The sequence below is a fragment of the Erinaceus europaeus genome, chromosome 16, assembly GCF_950295315.1.
Source record: "Erinaceus europaeus chromosome 16, mEriEur2.1, whole genome shotgun sequence".
NCBI lineage: Eukaryota > Metazoa > Chordata > Mammalia > Eulipotyphla > Erinaceidae > Erinaceus > Erinaceus europaeus.
This window is the reverse complement of record NC_080177.1, coordinates 45,663,429-45,687,028: the sequence shown is the minus strand read 5'-3', so window position 1 is coordinate 45,687,028 and position 23,600 is coordinate 45,663,429.

Genomic DNA, 23,600 nt, shown 5'->3' with positions numbered 1-23,600 from the left:
CTGCTTCACTGCTTGTGAAACGACTACCCTGCAGGTGGGGAGCCGGGAGCTCAAACCGGGATCCTTATACCAGGCCCTGAGCTTTGTGCCACATGTGCTTAACCTGCTGTGCTACCACCTGACTTCCTCAAGAGGCTTTTTTTTTTTTTTCCTCCAGGGTTATTGCTGGGCTCGGTGCCTGCACCATGAATCCACTGCTCCTGGAGGCCATTTTCCCCCCTTTTTGTTGCCCTAGTTGTTGCAGCCTCGTTGCGGTTATTATTGCCATTGTTGACGTTGTTTTGTTGTTGGATAGGACAGAGAGAAATGGAGAGAGGAGTGGAAGACAGAGAGAGGGGGAGAGAAATATAGACACCTGCAGACATGCTTCACCGCCCGTGAAGCGACTCCACTGCAGGTGGGGAACCAGGGGCTCGTCCTTACGCCGGTCCCTGCGCTTTGCGTCACGTGCGCTTAACCCACTGCGCCACCGCCCGACCCCCCTCAAGAGGTTTTTTAAATCAGTTTCTTCAAAGTGCTTACAATTGCAACCACATGGAGTAGGAACTCCTCTTTCTCCTTTCAATTATTTTTTGTTGTTAGGTTTTTTTTTTTTTTTTTTTAGCTAAAGATAGAAATATAGAGGCAGAGAGAGAGAGAGAAACCATAACAAATAATTGATTTCTCTTGTGCTTTATTTTATTTTATCCCCAACCTGTCTACCTACAATGAACTTTTTGTGGAGAAGAAAGGTGCACCTGGTAAGCGCTCACATTACAATGAACTTTTCATTGGTCTGTTTAAATAGCCTGATTCTACTATTGGTCCTGTCTTTAAGATGCAAAGACTTGCAAGGACCCGGGTTCAAGACCCAGCTGCCCACCTATAGTGGGGACTCTTCACAAATGGTTAAGCAGGTTTCTCCCCATCGCTCCATCCATACTCCCCTTCCTTTCTCAGTTTCTCTTTGTCCTATTGAATACAATGGGAAAAATAAAAGGTTAAAATGGCCACCAGGAATGGTGGACTCATAGTGCTGGCACCAAGACCCAGTGACTGGAGACAAAGGGAGGAGCCCTGAACCCAGGTCCTTACACATGGTAATATGTATGGTCAACCAAGTACACCACCACCCAGCCCCAGTTCATTGGATTTTAGAGTTTAAAGAACCTTAGAGATGTGTCAGTTAGCTACTTATACAGCCCTTTTTTGAAAATAAGATTTAACACAGCACCCAAATATGCAAAACAAATAGAGGCCCAGTCACTCTGGACAGGCTGAGGACAGGAACTTGGGGAGCAGTTAGTTTGGTGCTCTGTTAGCCCCCATGCAGTGTCTTGGAACAAAGTTAGAAAACCAGTGTTTGGTGTATCTAGGAATCAAACACTGCCACAAATATTCACTTGGCTTGTTCTCTAATGGACTGTCTATTTCATTACCTACTCAAACTGAGTATCTTAAAACAATAGTCATTTTGTTTGTTATTGCTTCTGTAGATTAGCCATTTTGACTAGGCTTCAGAGCTGGCTATTGGCTGGGCTCTTCTCTGTATGCAATCTCTTATTCTAGGAGAGAAATATTCTCTGAGACTTCTCATATTTATCTCTGACTTCTAAGAGGGTAAAGAACAGAAACTGAAAGAGCTCTTGAGATGTGACCTAGGAAAACACATAATATCATCTTCACCTCATTCTACTGGTCAAAGTTATAAGAACAGCTCAAATTAAAGTTGTGGGGTAGAAAAATAGACTCAATAGCAGAAATTCAAAGTATCACGAAAAGAGTTATTTTATATGAGAATGGGAAGAATTTTGGGTTATTTTTTATAATCTACTACATTCCCTTATTATTTGTAACTGTTTTCAATAAACTTGGTGTGCATATACAAAGATACACATACTGGTAGTATGTGTGGGAGAATGTGGCAAACCTTGCTAGTTCCCTACTCATTATGCATTCTCTGGTTTTTTTTTCTTATTTACAGAATCTCAATTTATTTTTATTTTATTATTATTGTAATTTTTAGCATGGCTATGTGCCTAGTTACTAATATGTACCTTCCATTTTCTCTAATAGCTGGAGTGATCATGTGACCCATCTCTGAGCCAATTAGCCTAACCAGATGGGGGGGGGGAGAGCTATTTTCTTGATAAAAAGGAAATAAGCTCTATGATATTGCCTTTTGCTTTTTCTCCCTTCTGTTCTCATTCCTGGATGAATCCTGATTCCTATATGCAACACTTACTTGTTGAGCATCCATCTTGAAATCATAAGGATGTTGCAAAAGAAGACAGAATAGAAACACGGAAGAAGCCCGATCTTCACTGACATCCTGGGACCTCTATTCCAGCCCTGAACTCCCTACGTCTAAGCTGCTTATTATCTGTAAAAAAAATATGCCCTACTTGGGGCTGGGGAGATAGCATCATGATTATACAAAAAGACTTTCATGCCTGAGGTTCCAGTTTCAATCCCTAGCACCACCATAAACCAGAGATGAGCAATGCTCTGGTAAAAAATAAATAAAATAAAACACACATGTTGGAGTCAGAACTGTGATTTCTGTTAGCAAAACAGATTGGGAAGGAGGGCAGAAGACTGACCATTAAGGGTCATGACTATTAGAAAGACTTCATAATTTCTATGAAAGTGTAAACAATTTTCTGCCTTTTGTTATATGTATTTGTGTTTGTGTGTCTTTGTATGTGTCTGAGTCTGACTATCCAGTGAATTTCTCCATGTAAGGAAATACTGCTGTAGCAACATTTAAAGTCAAATTGGAGTCCATATGTTTGAAAAGTGGAAATAGTAAGTTGAAAATGAAAAGATAGGCCTAGTGAAATAGGTAATTTGTATAGAATGCTGCATTGCCATGTGAGCAACCTAGGTTCAAGCCTGGGCTCCACCACATTGAAGGAAGATTTGGTGATTCCTTCTATCTCTCTTTCTCTCTGTCTCCTTGTCTTTAAGACAGAAGGGAAGAGGCAAAGAAAAAAAAAGTATAATAGTGGTGACGATGCACTCTTGCACTAAAAAAAAAAAAAAAAAAAAGGAAAACAAAATATGTCAGATGGGCAGAACTTAGTTTCATAGCCCTGGGGTTTAAGCTGACTGTATAGGCTTAGAATAAACTTGCAGTTGGGCCACAAATGCCAAATTATCTGGCTCACTCTCTGCCTGCAACGATTATGTATAATCCAGAAGTCAGAGAGCAGACAACCTTCTGCTCTTCAGATAGAGCAGAACACTGGCAGGAAGTACTGTGCTTATCCCAGGGTTGGTGAATGGAGTTTAGCCAGAGGAAGACCAGAATACCATGCAGAGGTCTGAGCAAGTTCAACTTGGACAAGAGAAGACATGGTGGGGCCAGATATGATAATAACTATAAGTCATCTATCACTGGGTACAAAGCATCTTAAACCAACAGTAACCATTTATTTGCTCATGATTCTGCAATCTGGGCTGTAGTCCCAACCCATGTGGTGTGGACTGAGTTACAGTAGTGTAAGCTGGGTTCACAGATACATTTACAGCCAGCTGGCCAGTGGACAGGGCCTGGAGAAACCATAATTGCTTCAGTCACATGCCTGTTGCCTCAGTTGGAATGGTTGGATGGCTGTGGGCTGGTTGCATTACTTTCATACTCTCCTCATTCCTTCTCCATGTGGCATCTCATCCTCAGAGATACCAGTCTGAATTTCATCACTTCTCAGGACGGGAAAATAACAAGAGTGAATGCTATAGACTTTTATGCCAAGGACTAGACTCCTTTCCTTCTTTCCTTCCTTCCTTCCTCTTCCTCTCCCTCCCTCCTTTCCTTCCTTCCTTCCTCCCTTCCTTTCTCAGAGCACTGCTCAGCTCTGTCATGTGGAGGTAGTGGTGGTGGGGGGGGATTGAACCTGGGACTTTGGAGCCTCAGGCATGAGAGTCTCTTTGCATAACCATTATGCTATCTCCCCTGCTTAATACTAGACTTTCTATCACATTCTACCAGACTAACGAATTCATAAGACCAGCCCAGATAGAATGTGGAAAGTGACTTAACAAAAGTACAATTCAGGAGTATGATTCACTGGGGAGTTTTGTAACTAGCTACTAATATAACTAATATAGACGTTATATGTTGTTATTTAACTAAAGAAAAGTGGTTGGGAGTGGGGGCTGCTGTGGCGCATAAAAGGATTCACAGCAGGGAGCTGGGAAATGGTTTAAACAATACAGGGCTTATTAGGGTGAAATAGATAAAAGGCAAATAAGCACTTATCATCAAGGGTTAAGAGTATGCTAGGTCCATAAAATCTGAGTATAGTTATTAAAAGTTTAGTTCCATAAGATAAACAGTTATCAGCTCTGGTAAAGGTTGCTCATGGCTGTAGAGGGGTTTGAAAGTTTACCAGCTGTTGTTAAAATTCGGAGGCTCCAGCTGGCCGGGCTAGCTTCATGGGTGGGTAACAGAGATGACCAGAGACATACGGCTGGGCAGGGAAGCTGTATTTCTTTATTCAGGAACAACGATTCATAAACTAACCCAAACTAATCACCAAACAGAACTCTGTTGCCTCTTTCCCCCGCGACGGCGCCAGCACTCTCGAACTCTGCAACTCTGGAACCCTCTCGGGGTTCCTTGGGGCGGGGCCAAGTGGGCCCGCGAAAACTAGCAGGACTGATCCAATTTTCTTGGCAGGGGGAGAGCTAGAACAACCTAATGTAAAGTATACAACAACCAGCTAGCAGAGTCACACGTGTTCAGTTCCCAGGAGAAGTAGCCATGGCAGAACCTGGTGCACCTCCACCCCGAGATGCTTCTGACCAGGAGAAGCAGCAACAGCCAAAGAGGAAGAGTTCCAGCTGCTGTACTTTTCTTTCTTTCTTTTTTTTTTTTCCTCCAGGGTTATTGCTGGGCTTGGTGCCTGCACCATGAATCCACTGCTCCTGGAGGCCATTTTTCCCCCTTTTGTTGCTCTTGTTGTAACCTCATTGTGGTTATTATTATTACCATCGTTGATGTCGTTCGTTGTTGGACAGGACAGAGAGAAATGGAGAGAGAAGGGGAAGACAGAGAGGGGGAGAGCAGACCTGCTTCACCGCCTGTGAAGTGACTCCCCTGTAGGTGGGGCGCCGGGAGCTCGAACCGGGATCCCTATGCCGGTCCCTGCGCTTTGTGCCACATGCGCTTAACCCACTGAGCCACTGCCCGACCCCCGCTGCTGTACTTTTCTTTGTACACCAGCACAGCCTGGATCTGCCCACAGTCCCCCATGCACCTGCGCAGATCACTGCATACTCTGTCACCAAGGACTCTGTCACCTGACTCTGTCAAGTCAGCACTGTGTTGGGACTTCCATCCATGGTCACTGGTATACTGCGTCACTACAATTCCCCACTTTTGATTATAGACATAGACAAGACGTACACAGTCTGTATGAGCATAGGAGAAATAAGCAAATCTTCAGTGATTCTAGGGTTATACCTGCAAGCTCTGCCTTCACCCCCCCAGAGTGTGGGCACAATAACTGGGTATCAGATAAGGCCCTGTTAGCCTGAACATCTGTGGTCTGATACTTGTTTAACCCCAGAGACAGTCCACCACTCAGGGAAGCTCAGAACAGAGACTTACAGAGGTGTCCCCAAGTTCAAGTAGCTCCTGGGTGGCAATTGTAGCATATGTAGGGTGTTGGACTGCTGCAATCCATGCTTCAGCTTGTGTTCTTGTGAGGAGTTCACAGATGAGAAGGGCTTAACTGCTCAGCATGGGTCTAAACAGGACCTGTGAATGATAAACTAGAAAAAACATACCCTATGCCTTAAGTTAGTAATTTTATTGATTTTAATCACAAAGACTAGACAAATCATGAGGCATCTGCTGGAGAAGAAATAGCTCTGTGGAGAAAAGAAACACTTAGCAGCTATCTGATTAGAATTATGCAGTACAAAATTTAAAATATATAAAGCTGTCTGTATTCTGTTCAGGACTGAGAAATAGCCCTTTTAGGGTACATATGGTGTTCCACAATTACTCATCTAGCAGGGTAGTAAGGCATGTGAAATCCATGTTTAGAAGAAGTAAGCCATAATCTAGAAATATATTTAGGGCCACAGTCAGTCTAATAAGGAATGCCTCAGCAGCAAAGGCAGAGAAAGTGTTCACAAATATGGGTTGCTTTCTGTGTGACAGGTGGCATATACAAGGCCTATAACAGTGTCCACAGAGATAGGAATACATTTCAACTTAGCAAACTGAGGAATGTGTGAAACATCCATTTTTCAGAATCAACATTAAAAAAGTATACCGAGATAAACACCCATAAAGGAAGGAGTCACACCAGTCTAGGCATAAAGAAATAATGGCTTGTGCTATATTAGAGAAATATCCAATCATTTAACTAGAGCTTAGTAAAATTAGGTAAAAGAAGGACTGGGAATTAGTGGACTGGTCAGTATATGTCCTGCATGGTCAGTACCAATAATTCTAGAATGTGCTTGAACTAGACAGGTTAAGTAGAGCACAGTAGCAAAACAACAGTAAAAGTTATGGGGAGTGGATACTGGTGGATACAGTTTCTATTCTTTCATTTTTGGTTAAAAGACACAGGTGTGTATAACAGCATACCACGATCAACAATGGCTTTAAGATAAACTTGTGTCAATACATACATACCTCATATTCAAATAAATCACTTCTCCATAGAGAGACTAGAAGGTTAAAGACATAAGTTACACAGTTAAGCAATCTATTAAGATTCAAGCCTGTAGTAAGTGACTATCTTTCAGAGTCATCCAATAGTCCTCATAGCTACGCGGGCTGGAGAGCAAGGACCCCGCTTATTGTTATCTGGCAGAGAATTATCTCCTGCATAAGTTCTGGATGGACAGTGGATTGCCCAATGAAAGTGGGCATTTGGTTAAGGGAGGTTTTAAATACCTGTCATCTCCAGATACCTTATAATCAAACTGTTTGAGATTCATTTTGCAATTCTTTTGTAAATGGCTTTCATTATTACATTTAAAACAAACCTTGTTTTGCATGGGTTGTACTGAGCCCACCACATATGTGGCCTGATTAAACGCAGTCATAACATGTACTTTACGGGTTTGAGTCTGTACCTCAGTACATGCTTTTATCATCTGAGCAATACTTAAATCTAGATCCTTAAGTGGCCCAAGAATTCTTTACAGTCTTGGTTTGCATTTTCATAGGCTAGTCACTTAATTAAAATTCTGACTGCTTCTTTATTGTCTACTTGTCTACTGATAGCTTCTTGTATCCTGTCCACAAATTCTCTGTAGGGTTCTGTGGCTTCCTGAATAACAGAGCTGAAAGACTCTACATGAGTGCTAGGTAACTTCTCACTTATTCTGACTGCTGATTGCACAGCAAGGTGCCTGTCATTTTTTCTAATGTTCATATGTTCACTGGGAGAAGTAACGGCACTCTCACCCACTAACTGACTGGGTGAAATATCTCTGGGAACCTGATCTGGCCAAACTTTATATTCCATCTCAGTTCCTTCTCCTGTAGGGAACATGGGAAAAGCATCATATTTAAGGCCTCGCTCAATAGGAATTTTTCTGTTATCACTGGTAGCAGGCAAATCTGGGTCTATTGTGGGTGAAGGCAAAGGAGGATGAAGAGTTAGGAAGGGGTTGAGTGAGTCACCTGGCACAATAGGAAGAGGTGGTAGTTGTAAGGAATGAGATATAACATTAGAGGAAGGGGAGGAGCAAGGAGAGGAGAAAGGATTTCCGTAAATTATAAATGGCACCATGCCATTCACCACCCCCTTCTTTGTTAAAGCCATGGATAGCCAGGCATGGGCAAGTCTGCAAGGTAGCTATAGGCCCAGTAGAAAAATGGGAGAACATTTGCGTTTCAGGCACAACAGAAACAGTTTGTGTCTGAGAAGAGGAGGAGGAAGGAGAAGTGGAATTGGAAGTTTGAGGAGAAGGATTTAGGGAATAGTCCTGCAAAGAAGCCTATAATTGATTTAGAGCAGAAAAACAGAGCTTATAAATCCGAAGTTGTTTTGCTGTGACTATACCAATATTTTAAAATAAATAATCTCCAATCTGTGTCCATATCTCAACTGATATAGCTGTGTTCTTGGGAAGAGGTCCAGAGACCACCTCTGTAACATTTAACAACTTTCTTAATTCTCAGCTGGAACACTGAATTTTACATATCTTTAAAGTTTCTTTCAACTGTCTGAGGTGAAAACTGTCTTCTTTAGAATGCAATATACCCATTGTGGCAATTTAGAAAAGATAAGAGTAATAGAAAGCTTAAAATTAATTGTCGGTCACTTACCAAGAATTAGCATATGTCTGTTGGGTCCCTAGTCAGCTTAAAATAAAGTTAAGTGGTAAAGGGCATGGGGGTAAAAAGAAAAAATTTAACACGTGTGGTAAATAAAAGTCAAGGAAAAACTGTCTTGAGCAGAAAAACAACAAAAAAAAAGGAGTGGGTCAGCTTCCCCAGAGACACACCCTACTAGGGAAAGAGAGAGGCAGACTGCGAGTATGGACCGACCAGTCAACGTCCATGTTCAGCGGGGAAGCAATTACAGAAGCCAGACCTTCCACCTTCTGCAACCCTCAATGACCCTGGGTCCATGCTCCCAGAGGGATAGAGAATGGGAAAGCTACTGGGGAGGGGGTGGGATATGGAGATTGGGCGGTGGGAATTGTGTGGAGTTGTACCCCTCCTACCCTATGGTTTTGTTAATTAATCCTTTCTTAAATAAAAAAATATAAAAAAATTAAAAAAAGAAACAAGAAAGGTAAATAAATAAATAAATAAATAAAGGTGGTGAGAAGAAAAAAAAAAAGGAGTGGGTAACCATAGAAACATGTTGGAGCAGATTAAAGTCAGAGCCACATGGAGGTGGGGTTAAAACTTTGAAGCACTTTTTGGGACCCACAGCAGGGGGAAAATCAAAGTGGACCGTATATAGTAACTCAACACATGGGAGATAAAGTTAAACCGCATAGAGCAAAAAGTGGGTAAGGCGAAATTAAAATCAAACAATAAAATAAGGGTGGGACAAAAAAACTGCAATATGTTGACGCGTCATTTCTTGTTATTTAACTTAAGAAAATAGGTTGGGAGTGGGGGCTGCTGTGGCGCATAAAAGGATTCACAGCGGGGAGCTGGGAAATGGTTTAAACAATACAAGGTTTATTAGGGTGAAACAGGTAAAAGACAAATAAGCACTTATCATCAAGGGTTAAGAGTATAAAATCTGAGTATAGTTATCAAAAGTTTAGTCCCATAAGATAAACAATTATCAGCTCTGGTAAAGGTTGCTCATGGCTGTAGAGGCGTCTGAAAGTTTACCAGCTAGCAGTCACACGTGTTCAGTACCCAGGAGAAATAGCCATGGCAGAACCTGGTGCACCTCCACCCCGAGATGCTTCTGACCAGGAGAAGCAGCAACAGCTAAAGAGGAAGAGTTCCAGCTGCTGTACTTTTCTTTGTACACCAGCACAACCTGGATCTGCCCACAGTCCCCCATGTGCCTGCGCAGATCACTGCATACTCTGTCACAAGGCTGACGTCAGCACTGTGCTGGGACTTCCATCCATGGTGGCTGGTATATTGTGTCACCACATTTATAGTTCACACAATAAAGGTCATTTAATTGCACTATCATATTCAATCTTGATATTTAAATAGTAACATTGTCAGTAGTGTTCTAGAGAAACAAACTTAGAGCAACAAGGTGTGCTGATTCATGACATTTGATTATTTTCATTTGTGAATTCTGTCACCGCTCATTTTAAGCAAACAAAGCAAGACCACTGAATATAGAGGCAAAGAGGAGATACACTTGGTAGTTGTTTCCAGCACACCCCTGTATACAGTGGTTATAATCTCTACTTAGATGTCAGGTTTAGAGACTTTGTAAAAATCATGTACAACCAGTAGTGGAAGATCTAGTAATTAAAAAATAATAGACTTCATGGGTTGAGGGGAGCAGTGGGGTTTAAAACAATGGGCTCACTTTCCAGCATACTTCTCTCAATTCATACCAACTGATACTGCATCTGTTGATCCCAACCTATTCAATGCAATGAGTACGCTTCACTTCAGAATGTGTCTAGAGATGTCAGGCATGGAATGTCAACCCTTCAGCATCATTACTCAGGTGAGATATTTCCTTTATCATAGGCACACATTTATTCATAAATTAGGGCAAAATGTATACATTAAAGCAAAAGTGCACAATAGCTTGCAGTGAATCAATAAATGAAGCAAGCAAGTAGAAAGACCTAAAAAGACACCTTAAAGTACCTAATGAAGTAGTTTCTACTTAGACCAAATACCCTTCTCACCTAATTCCTATTACACTTCCCTCAGTCACTCCAAAGATAACCTTATCAAAGTAAGGACTACAAAAGCTGAATAAGGGCAGAAGACTAGCATACTTTAATGATGACTCTTTAGTCATTATCAGGCCACCCCATCAGCTGGGGCCCTAGTTGGGGAGTCCTGGGATTCTCACACGAACACAATGAGCCTTGACCTTGAATAGATCCCTCTCTCCATTGCCACTGGTCATCTCCATCAGGAACAACATAATGGACCCCTTTGTGGGCCCCCATAGGACCTTGCCCTTAATGTGGATCAACAATGGTAGAAAATGTTCCATCCTCCGAAGGGGGGTTGGATAACATACTCTGTCTACCACCTGAAGAAGATGGGTCCTGAAATTGGTACAACTTGGAATGTTCCTACTGATGACCACAGAATGGAAGTTCAGACCTATAGGGATGTAGAAGTTACATAGGCTCCTATGCTGAATGTGGGTCCTAGATCAAAGTGATGGAGTTTACAGACAACAATATTTATACACTTTCCCCATATTTGGGAGCTACTCTATTCCCTGATCCATAGTCCTTTTTCCAGCCATGACATCATCTCCCCAGACAAAAACCTAGGTCTACCTGCATATCAGATGTCAGGCTCAGGCAAAAACTAATAAAGTCATGGGCCCTTTAGAATATACCTAAAATAGACCTACTGGCTATTTCCAAAATGGAGACTCCAAACCTTCATTTGCAATATTCTAGCCTTTAAGTTCATGATTAATCAACAATTTGTATAGCTTTATATGTTAACTCTTTCAGCAACCAGATTCTAGATGCTACCATGATGCCAACCTGACTTCCCTGTGCAGATGACCCCACCGTGTGTTGTGGAGCTCTGCTTCCTCAGAGCCCTGCCCCAATAGGGAGGGAGAGCTACAAGCCGGAAGTATGGATCAACCTGCCAATGCCCATGTTCAGCAGGGAAGCAGTTACAGAATCCAGACCTTCCACCTTCTGCACCCCATAATGACCCTGGATCCATGCTCCCAGAGGGATAAAGAAAGCTATTGGGGAGGGGATGGGATAGAGAGCTCTTGTGGTGGGAGTTGTACCCCTCTTAACCTATGGTGTTGTCAGTGTTTCCATTTTCTAAATAAATAAATTTAATAAAAAATAATCAAGGTTTATTACATGGTGGTACTGTAGTATGGGATGGTATATTTTAGGTACAGCAAGATAGGCAATTATTAGCAGAAGTAAGAGTAGACCAGACCCATGAATCTATAAGTTACCAAAGTTCAGTTACACGTATAAAAGTCTCAGGAGGAGCAGCCATTGTGGGCAGGAAAGCAGGAATCCAGAAGAGGGGAGCACAGGAACAGAAAGAGCCCAGCCTGGCCTGTTCTTAAATCCAGTCCTGACATCAACCATACGCTAATTATGTTCTCACATTCAGCCTCAGCCATATACTTATCAAGTCACAGGCTGTGTAACAACAATCTGGGACTCAATTCAGACCCAAATTGTACATTTTGACTACATCACCCTGCCTTGTAGCATTTGATTTGGGGTGTGGGGAGGTGTCATCTGTGAGGCTTCACCATTCTAGGCTGACTTTTCCCCCTCCTGATATAAAGAGGGAGAGAGAGAGAGAGAGAGAGAGAGAGAGAGTAGAAACCACAGAACTAAAGCTTCCTTCAGAGCCATGGGAGCTGGGCTCAAACCTGTGCCACAATGAATGACAAAGAACACTACTCAAATAGGTGACTTTGTTGGTCCTTATACCGATTTTATCCAAATGTCTCAAGGAGTGCTATAGAGGAGAACCTATTGTCTGTGTTACCCTCAGAAGGGAAAGGAAGAGTCAGCATATGCAAGTTTCAAAGATATTTCAGCATAAGAATGTCAATATTAAAATAGAATCTGTGAAGCCTGATGGTAGGGGAGGCACCAGGACCTGAGTTTGATTCTTGGCAATGCATGTGCCAGAGTGATACTCTGGTTCTTTCTTTCTCTCTGCTCTCTCTCATAAAGTATATGTCAGAGGCCAGACCTTTGAAGATTTCTGGCAAGAGTCAGAGCTATATAATCTCCCCATTTGTTTCTTCAACTTTGTCTGTAAGAATGTCCTGAACTCGTAAATATGGAATTAATGTCTTTTTTTTTATAGCAAAAAGCCAAGGAAAAGAGAAAGCAAGAGAAAAGAAGGCAGGAGAGATGAGTGTCAAACACGGCAGGAGCTTGGCCAATGGAAAATCTGAGTTCTGAAGCACTAGGTCTCCTGACTAAGACCTGGCACTGAGAAATGGATTTTCACTAGGGTATCTCTGGTTCAGGTGACAAAGATATATGACTGATGTTATGGAAGCACAAATTTTGCTTACCCCAAGTCAGTTCAAATGACATCACAACCCTAATACCTTATCTGAAATGTTAGGATATTCTCAGTATAATAGAATACAATCACTGATTTTGTCTGGCTGTTAGGATAATGTCCTTTCTTTCTAAATAGACTTTAACTTTTATTTTCTTTCTTTTTTTAATTAAAAGTATTTATTTATGGATAGAAACAGAGAATTGAGAGGGGAGGGGGACACAGCGAGAGAAAAAGACAGAGAAACACCTGCAGCTCTACTTCACCACTCGTAAAGCTTTCCCCCTGCAGGAACCTGGGTCCTTGTGCACTGTCATGTGTGTGCCTAACCAGGTGCTTCACCTCCTGGCCCCCTCAGATTTTAACTTTTTCTTTCTCAGGAGATTTTGCTATAGGTTGAACATTATGTCTCTTTGGCACAACCAGAACCCAGTGACTCCTCCCCCTCTCTCCACAGTCCCAGATCTACTGAGGATTTATATGGTCTGGTGAATGGTCTGTCAGGATTGAACACTTCCCCTTTTAGCCCTAGGGGCTTCTTAGGCAGGTGAAGGTTCTAGTTGTATAATAAGAACCACAAAACTAGAAGATTTCCTGAAGGAAAAGCTCAAAACTTGGAGGAATAAATCTCAGCATTTGGGAATAAACACCCAGCTTGTTTTCTGGGATGACTCAGGTGTCACTAATCATGCCAGGAAATTACATGGGTAATCAAAGCCTAGGAGCTTCCAGAGAAGGCCCAAGATAGTGACTGAAGTAGATAAATCATCTCTGGAGAACAAGTCTCTCAGTTCAAAACTTGCAAAAGTCCATGCATCTCTGGTTCTGAGGAGCTGCTGTTTCTCTGCTGAACCCACAGAAAGGAAGCAAGTTGACCAAGACCAGTTCTCTCAGCAGGCAGACTCCACAAGCAAGATAAGCCCCACTACAGACTTTGAAAGGAGGTTTTAACACTAAAGTTCCTAAGTACCCACTGAATGACAGACACTCTGAATTCCTGGGGCTCCATTACCCACAAGTAGAAGGGTCTGGAATGACTAGGCAGGATATGTAATAAGAAACAATGATGGTCCATCCCTAGATGAACTTTCAGATAACTAAAGTCCTGGTCAACATTTTCATGGTAATCTCACAAGAGATCAAGTGTCAGAACCACTATCTGAATCACTTCCAGATTCCTAACTCACAGAAACTGTGAGATGACAAAAGTATTTTTGTTTTGTTTTTAAGTTTTTTTTAAAAAAAATTATCTTTATTTATTGGACAGACACAGCCAAAAATCAAGAGGGTAGGCAGAGACAAGGAGAGGGAGAGGGAGAGGGAGAGGGAGAGGGAGAGGGAGAGGGAGAGGGAGAGAGAGAGAGAGAGAGAGAGACCTGCAGTCCTGCTTCACTACTCATGGTAAATAATTATTAGAGAGAAAAAAATGGATCTATATATAGATAGATAGCAATAGATATAAAGTCAACCTTTATCTGTTACCTTGGTAGAACTACTGCAGTTTCCAGTAGAGGGGATGAGGATACAGAACTTTGGTGGTGGGAATGGTATAAAATTATACCTAAATTATCTTGTAATCCTATAAAGTAATATTAAATCACTCATTAAAAGAAAAAAGAAAAATGCATCTGTATAGTAACTAAACTGAAACAAGTTTGTAAAGTCTTCACATTAATTGGGAAGAATAACTGGTTTGTTTCATTCCACAATTTCTCAACTTTGGTGCTTTTAAGTATTCAGGACTATATAAGTATTTGCTATATAATGGCTGTCCAATGCATTATAGGAAGTTTAATAGCAGTTTTGGCCAGCACGCACCAGTAGCCTGACTTGGTGGTAACAAATGAAAATGTCTCCAGACGTTGCCAGATGCTCCCCTGAAGAGCTATCTTGGGTTGACAGTTACTATTTTAGATAGAAAAAGTAAGAAAGTAAGCATTCTACCAAAGTTGTGACCCCAAAAGGAGTCTGGGACAATTAGCATATGAATGGCATCAGCCTGAGTTGGAGCAGACTGACAAAGGGATGTATTTAAGGACGAACTTGGAGCATCTACCTCTCTTGATTAGATTACCTTCACCATGGACTATCCATTTGGCATGGCTCTGGGTTGATCCTGGTCTTTTCATGTGGTGACCTTCGGTAACTTAGTTTTCAGACTTTTTCCAGCTAGACTTCTCCCCTCACATTCTCAGTGATTTTATGAATAATGTTCTCTTTTGCTTAACCTTAAATGGAGCCGCTTATTTTGCAGTACCTAGATATTTGCCTTTTACCCGTTTCACCCTAGTAAAGCCTTTAATTGTTTAAACCTGTTGCCAGTGCCCCACAGTAAATCCTTTATTCGCCCTTTTAAGTTAAAATTCCAACATACCAAGACTTCAGGAAGCAGCAGGAAAAATAAATAAATAAATATTTCCCTCTAATTTAGTTAATTGTGCAAAAACAAACAAACTAGATTCCCACCTGCAGAGGGGAAAGCTTCATAAGTCATGAAGCAAGGCTGCAGGTGTCTTTCAGTCTCCTATTCCCATCTTAATTTCTCTATCCAATAATTAATAAACAAAAATATAGTTTAAAATAAGGGAACTAGAATGACTCCCAGTATCAAAGTATAGAAAATAATGTCTCACCAAGGAATGTCACAAAGAAGGTAATTTGGTTTTATGCAAGCACACAAAATAGAAAGCTTGAAAAAGAAATAAGTATGGTGCTAAAAATCATGTGTTACAAAAAACAAAGGAAGGAAGAAAAAATAAAGAGAATGAAGTCAGAGACAGTTTCTTAATACTAGTGTAGAATTTAGAGGACATGTAGCATTTCTTAAGAATCCAATAAGATTTGCATTTTATTAATCAGATGTTGGAATTTTGGCTACATGCAAAAATTGAAGAATTAATGCATACTACAAGATCCTTTTAAATCAAAATGTTTATTCACTATAATAAACATCTCATTCCTTAATTCTCGATTTGCTCTGTACTAAAGGATCTTTACATGTAGACATTTAAAAAAATATTTATTTATTCCATTTTGTTGCCCTTGTTATTTTATTGTTGTAGTTACTGTTGTTGGACAGGACAGAGAAATGGAGAGGGGAGGGAAGACAGAGAGGGAAAAAGACACCTGCAGACCTGCTCCACCGCTTGTGAAGCAACTCCCCTGCAGGTGGGGAGACTGAGGCTCAACTGGGATCCTTACGCTGGTCCTTATGTTTTGTGCCACGTGCGCTTAACCCACTGTGCTACCTCCCAACTCCCACATGTAGACATTTTAAATAAGCAACTAGAGAAAAATATTTTTCATAGGTTATTTAAATTACCTATAAGTGTTTTTTGTTATAGATATCTTTGAATTTGCTTTAGATTGTATAATCAAAACATATTTACAGGATAGAAAATTTAAATACCTCTGTACTATCTATGGATACTGTTTTGTATTCTATGTTGAACTGCTCTCTGGATAATTTTTATATAAAGTGATATATGCAATAAAAAAAGAATAATTTGGTTCTTTAAATTTCTTTATTGGGGGAATAAAAAAGAATAATTGTTGCACAGAGATAAATTGAAAACTTTTTTTTTCTTTATTGGGGAATTAAAATTTTACATTCAATAGTAAATACAATAGTTTGTACATGCATAACAATTCCCAGTTTTCCATATAACAATACAACCCCCACTAGGTCCTCTGTCATACTTTTTGGACCTGTATTCCCCCCCCCCCCACCCCCCAGCCAACCCAGAGTCTTTTACTTTGGTGCAACAAACCATTTCCAATTCAGGTTCTACTTGTGTTTTCTCTTCTGATCTTGTTTTTCAACTTCTACCTGAGAGTGAGATCATCCCATATTCATCCTTCTTATTTCACTTAACATGAATTTTTCAAGGACCATCCAAGATCGGCTGAAAACAGTGAAGTCACCATTTTTAATAGCTGAGTATATTCCATTGTGTATATATACCACAACTTGCTCAGGCACTCATCTGGTGTTGGACACCTGGGTTGCCTCCAGGTTTTGGCTATTACAAATTGTGCTGCTAAGAGCATATGTGTACACAGATCTTTTTGGATGGATGTGTTGGGTTCTTTAGGACTTATCCCCAGGAGAGGAATTGCAGGGTCATAGGGTAGGTCCATTTCTAGCCTTCTGAGAGTTCTCCAGTCTGTTCCCCACAGAGGATGGACCAATTGACATACCCATCAGCAGTGCCTGCACCATGAGTCCACTGCTCCTGGAGGCCACCTTTTCTCCCTTTTGTTGCCCTTGTTGTTGTAGCCTTCGTGTGGTCATCATTGTTGTCCTTTATTGCCAGACAGGACAGAGAGAAATGGATAAAAGAGGGGAAGACATAGAGGGGGAGAGAAAGACAGACACTTGCAGACCTGCCTTACTGTCTTTGAAGCGACTCCCCTGCAGATGGTGGGCTGGGGGCTTGAACCGGGATCCTCACGCCAGTCCCTGTGCTTTGCACCACATACACTCAACCCTCTGTGCTACTGCTCAACCCCCCTCTTACTTCCTTTTCAGTTGTCTCTAATTCATCCTCAATCTTGCTAATTCTGTCTTCAGCCTCATTGATTCTATTATCTCTCCCCTCTACTGTTTTCTGGAGTTCATCTATTTTGTTACCCTGTTCTGATACTGTTTTAGCTTATTCAGCTAATTGTGTTCTTAGCTCAGCTATTTCAGCTTTCAGGTCTCTATCCATTGTTTTGCATTACTGATGACAATTCTTTCAAACTCTTTACTCACTCCTGTGATTATTCCCTTAACTAGTGTTTGGATGTTGAACTCATTATTTTGTGCTTCACCCTTTGGGGACCTTTTAGCTGGACTCTTGTCCTGGTTCACTTCTCCAATATTTCTTCTTGTTGGTTTAAACATTCTATATAGTATGTTATGAGGTCCCTCTCTCAGTACTTTTCAAATTACTGATCACTTGTGCCTGCATTGACTTGTGTCTAAGTAAGGTAATTAAAGGGTTCACAGTTGTGGCAGTTGACAATTGTTTTAATATTAATTTAATTGCTGAGTTGGAGCTCTGTGGCTTAAAGCCTCTTTTGTTCTTTTTCTTCTCTGTCAGCTACGGAATCCTGATGGCTTTTAAACTATAAGTAGGCTTCTTAGATTAATCACTGCCTCCTAACCAAGAGATAAAGCAGGATGGTGCAGAGATAATCCAGTGGTTATGCAAAGCAACTTTCACAGCCCCATTGCTAGGCCAGGCCACCGAGGTATAGATCTTCTCCTGAATTTCCTCATTAGGTCTCTGTCCCCTGGTATCAGCACAGGACCTCCCTGCCACTGCTCCAGATTCTTCCGCCTGTCCTTGCACTTTGCACCACCTGCGCTTAACCCAGCACGCTACCGATCGACTCCCTCAACTGTTTTAGATTCTGAGGGCAGTAGCAATGGAGACTCACAGTTGCATTTGGTGAGTCTCAGGGGAGTCCTCTCCTCCCTTCAGCCATCCCCTTGTTGGTGAAACAGACTGGAGGTGGTGTCTTAACTGGCAAACTGTGGGACTGTTACCTGTCAGGGTCTCTGGCGGGATGATCTCCAGGGGAAAGGTAACAGACTGGTTCTTTCTAGAGTAAAGACACCGGGGAGATCTGCAGCGTGCTCAGAACCCATTTATTAGCAGGTGGACATGAGTTAAATAGAAAATCAAACAAAGGGAATTATTATTGAAATATGTCAGAAATTACAGGTTTTTTAAAGGTCGGCTTAGCCCTATGGTAGGGGGCTGGTATGACAAGAACTGATGCAGATACATAAAGGTCAAGATAATTAGTAACCTGATGCAGGCATTTAATTACCCAAAGGCATTTGAGGGGAGGGAGGAGAGGGGTTGAACCAGTTAAGGCAAGATAGAGAGAAGATAAGCAAGGTCTGATGCAAATTAAGGACATCAAAGGGCACTGCTAGGAGTGTGTGATAAGGTGTGTTCTTCTGTGATCAGAAGGTGACTTTGAGTAAGTGAATCTTAAAGTAGGCGGCCATGTGGCCTGCAGTTAATGGAGGGAAGTATTGGGGTTTCTGTGGGCCTGAGAGTCAAGAAGGAAAGAACTAAGTCTGAGTTTCCCCCCTTTTGCTCACCTCGGTTGAGAGAGGCTCACCAAGAGGTTATCTTCTCAGACATCCATCCAAGGATGGGGGTAGTTCTCCCTAAGCTCTATCAGGCTCACACATAGTCCCAACAGTTACCAGTCACTTAATCTCTCCCTAGGCTCCTGTCTATCCATGTGCCACATGTGTTTGCACTCACCAGTGATTTGGTGGGTTCCTAAAGTTGTTCTAGTCCAGTCTTGTTGCTGTTCCAGGTGGTCTCTTTTGGTATTCCTAGTTGAACTGGGAGAGGAGAGAAACACAGCTACTGCTGCTCTGTAGCCCTGCCTCCAGAAGTCCTTCCTCAGATTGATAGATTTTTAAAAATATTTTATTTATTTATTAATGAGAAAGATAGGAGAGGGAAAAAAATAAAAACCAGACATCACTCTGGTACATGTGCTGCCCCGGATTAAACTCAGGGTCTAGTGTTTGAGAGTACAATGCTATATCCACTGCTCCACCTCCCAGACCATGAAAACTTTTTTTCTTATTGTTGGCCACACACACACAATAGTAGGGGGAAAGAGGAAAGCAAAATCTCAATGATCAGTTAGTAAGGTCTTATCTTATACCACTAAGAGGTTAAACTGGAAAATCTGAATACAGGACACATACTAAGTGGGAGAGATAGCATAACGGCTATGCAAAATACTTTCACTCCTGAGGTTTTGAAGTCCCAGGTTCAATCCCATGCACCATCATAAGCCAGAGTTGTGCAGTGCTCTGGTAAAAAACATAAAATTCATAAAGATAAAATTAATATTTTTAAAGGACACATCCCTAGAGCTTGGAGCAAAATCCCCATTGCACAGGGTTAAGTATCTTTCCCAGCCAAAGGCAGAGAATTCTATTTGTCACATTCAGAGCATGTGACCAGTGTAAATATTAACCAAAACAGATACATGATTACAAGACTTTAAAAACTCTAAAAATGGATTTAATTATGGGTTATGTTCCTTTAACTTAGGGGCACTCCCTTAAGTTAAAGGTGGTTTCCCATAATTCTGGCTTCCTACTTGTGACAGTTTGCATAAGATACTTCTAGAAGCAACATCACAACCATTACCATACAGTCACCTCTAAGAGAAAACACTTTTTGAAAGGTATCTGAGCGAAAAAGCATCCTGCAGCTACAGACATTCAATAGAATATAGATGGGCACGGGAGAGAACCTAATGGTTATGCAGAGACTCTCATGCCTGAGACTCCTAAATCCCAGGTTCAGTCTTTCACACTACCATAAACCAAAGAAAGGAAGGGAGGAAGAGAGAGAGAGTGAGAAAGAGAGAAGGAATATAGTCATGGGTGTTCTTTCTGATAGACTTAGTCATTGGAGGGGTCAGAAGTGTGGGGTGAGCCCTTAAGTGACAGGCTTACTATTCTAAGCCCTCTCTCTGATGTATAGGAAACAATCTCTGTCTTATTTCTTTTCCAGAAAAGCTAGCTCTAGAAGCATAATTTGGGCTTTCTGGTACTCAGTATTTCAGTATTTGTTTCTTAAAAATTTTTTTAATTTGCCTTTGAAGTATAGATTCAGGTCTACTGGGTAACTTCCTAACTTCCTGTTTTAAAGATCCAGTAAGAATGTAGCTCCTCCTTTCCTTTGAGGAAGGCTTTCATTTAAAGTCTGGAGGCAGACCAGCCAGCAAGGTGGCTCAGATCAGCAAGAGGCAGTGGGGCTGGTTGGTGCTTACTCTGCAAGACCATGGTATCTTCCTGTATCAACTATGCCAAGGCACTGGGTACAGCTGGGGCCAGACAGGGGCCAATTTCAGTAAGTGTGCCAACAGCCTTGTGTCCCCAGCTGTTGCTTGGTCTCTTATAGGAGATTAAGAAATAGGAGAAAATGAATAAGTTGGAGCCAGAAGTCAGTTTTTGCTCACTGGAATAATAGGTGTCATTGTGCTTCTCACACAGTAGCAACTGCTTTCAGGGAGTGTTAAATAAAATTATTCATATGTTGTTACCATCATGAGAACTACACCATGGGAACTTCTGGGTAGACTCCTTTGGAATCTGGAAGTTCTGAGAGGCCATCCCAGTGAAAAGCAGATTATATAGAAAATGCAGGGAATGTCCAGTTCTGAGAAAAAAAGACAAATATGTGTATTAGAAGAGTCCTCAAAACCCATTCCAGTCTCTTAATTAAGTCCATGATCTCCCTCAAAAATTAAAGCTGGTCCTGATCTTGCTTCCCGAAAGTTCCCAGGACAGAGGCTAGTTATCAAACACGGAGGAAAGGGGCTTCTCAGAGGTTCTTAGAGCTGGGAAATTACACTTTGTATGGTTTACTGCCTCTTGCCTTCCACCACTCCTCTTGAGCCATTCTCTGAAAAGTCTCTCCCAAGGTTTTGTGTGTGTGTGTGTGTGTGTGTGTGTGTGTGTGTTATGAGATGCCGCAACTATTACCAGGCCTCATCACATGTAACCCTGCATACCGAGGTCTGTGCTAACATCAGCCAGTCTGAGCATACTGGCCCCTTCTCTCTACATCTTTTTATTTTCTTCCTCCATTTTCTTTCTTTCTTTCTTTTTTAAATTTTTTTTCCTTAAGGAATTTTCACTGATGGGGCAGAGAGACATAAGAGAGGGAGAGAGAGAGAGGAAGAGAGAGAGAGAGAGAGAGAGACTTGCAGCTTGCTCCTCTGGAAGAAAGGGGGAAATTAGAGACAGTTGCAGCACTTCTCCACCATTCATACAGCTTCCTCCCTTGCAGGTGGGGATCCAGGGACTCCAACCCAAGTCCCTGTGTTGCAGAAAAAATATATCCATGGCTCCAAGTGTTACAGCTCTTTTTTTTTTTTTTTTTTGAGTTACAACTCAAGAGAGATACAGCTTCAGATGTTACAGCTTAAGGTGTAGCAGCAGATCCGAAGAATGAGTCTAAGGCCAAGGCAAGGAAATACTTTATTACACTGGTGGAATCTAGCAGATTCCTGCCATGCCAGATCCCTGGCCTGATTTAGAAAGCTGCTTATGTACCTTTCAAGCTGGACTCGGTGTGCTTAATAGGTTACAGGGTAGTTTTAGAAGATACATTTTGGGGGTTGGGCAGCAGCACAGTGGGTTAAGCACACATGGCGCAAATCACAAGGACTGGTGCAAGGAACCTGGTTCGAGCCCCCAGCTCCACACCTGCAGGGGGGTCGCTTCATAAGCGGGAAGCAGATCTGCAGGTGTGTGTCTTTCTCTCCCCCTCTCTGTCTCCCCTCCCACTCAGTTTCTCTCTGTCCTATCCAACAACAACAACATCAATGGCAACGGTAACAATAACGACAAAAACAAGGGCAACAAAATGGGAAAAAATGGCCTCCAGGAGCAGTGGATTCATAGTGCAGGCACCAAGCCCCAGAAATAACCCTGGAGGCAAAAAAAAAAAAAAAAAAAAGAAAAAGAGAGAGAGAGAGAAAGAAAGAAAGAAAGAAAGAAAGAAAGATAGATAGATAGAAAAGATACATTTCAATTGGTTACAAGGTTCAAGGTACACCAATCAGGTAAAACAAAGGATGGGGTGGATTGGGCCACACTCCACACCTAATCGGACTGCCAAGATACAAGTGCATTCAATTTAGTTAGCAAAAGATTCATCCTGACTGGTTACATTTCTAGTCCCCCTAGGTTTACTGAAATGCAGGGAAAGCAGACCCGCCTGCCTATCCTCCATAAAATTGGCAAACATTTTATTTCACTGTTCATGGTAACTTATGTAGTTTACTGGTTATGCCACCACTCTTCTCTTTTAAATGTTGACCTCTTGAATTCAGCCACAAGCTGGAGAAACACCCCTCACACCAGAAGTCTGTATAACTCAAGAAGCCCAAGCAAGGTAGCTTCATTCATGCAGCTGCAGTAGTGTTTTATGGTTTCTCTGAGATGGTACACATTTTCAGTTTTGCCTGATTATTCTACCTTTTTACACCTGCTTTAGAAGGAACACAGAAGGCCGGCTTTGTCTGGATTTCCTGTGCTGCCTCCATAGGACTCTTTCCTGGAAGACAGCAAGAACTAAGAGAACCTTTGAGCTGTGAGCTTGTTTTTCAAGGTTAGACTGGCTCTAGTGTAAGAGTCAAGAAAGAGGAAGTGCTGAGGGGGTGGAGAGGCTTAGGAGATAGGGGAAGGGAAAAAGGGACTGGAGAAAGACAGCATGTTATTATCACAGACTTTAATAAGATTGATGAGCCAATGGAGTGTGTTAAACTAATTTATGTATGCTTTGTCACTAATAGTCCTGTCAGGGAAATAAACTTCTCTCCTCCAAAGAAAAGACAAACAACAGTTACCTATCTTATAGAGAAATCTGCTAAGGTAGGGCAGCTAAAGAAAGAGAAACAAGAAGGTGATTGAAAGATAGAAAGAGAGTCTATACCATTAAAGAGTGAAAAGGACCAGAGGCAAGAGACAGAAACCTTGGCCCTAAGATTAGGGTATGTTGGGCTTTTTTAATGGTTAGATATGGAACTGGGGGGAGAGGGGAAGGCAGTGGATATAGGTGTCTGTTCACTGATAACAAGACCTTGGTTCTTTCTCTCAGCACACCCTGAGTAGTTGCCGTATTTGTCATGTATGGAGCCTGCAGGATGTGGAGGGGGTAGTCAAGTCAAGTAGCGTACTTGAAATGTTTGCTGAATGTGACAACCATGTGGTGCTAAGGTTCAAAACTGGGGCATGAGCACAGAAAGACTCATGTGCTACCCAGTGAGCTGTCTCTCTAGCACGGCACACACATTTTACTCCTTATCTTTCCAAGCACATAAGAGACTTCAAAAGGAAGATGAAGATCCCAAGAAGCCATTAGTTCCAAAAGCTTTTCTTTTTTTCTTTTTC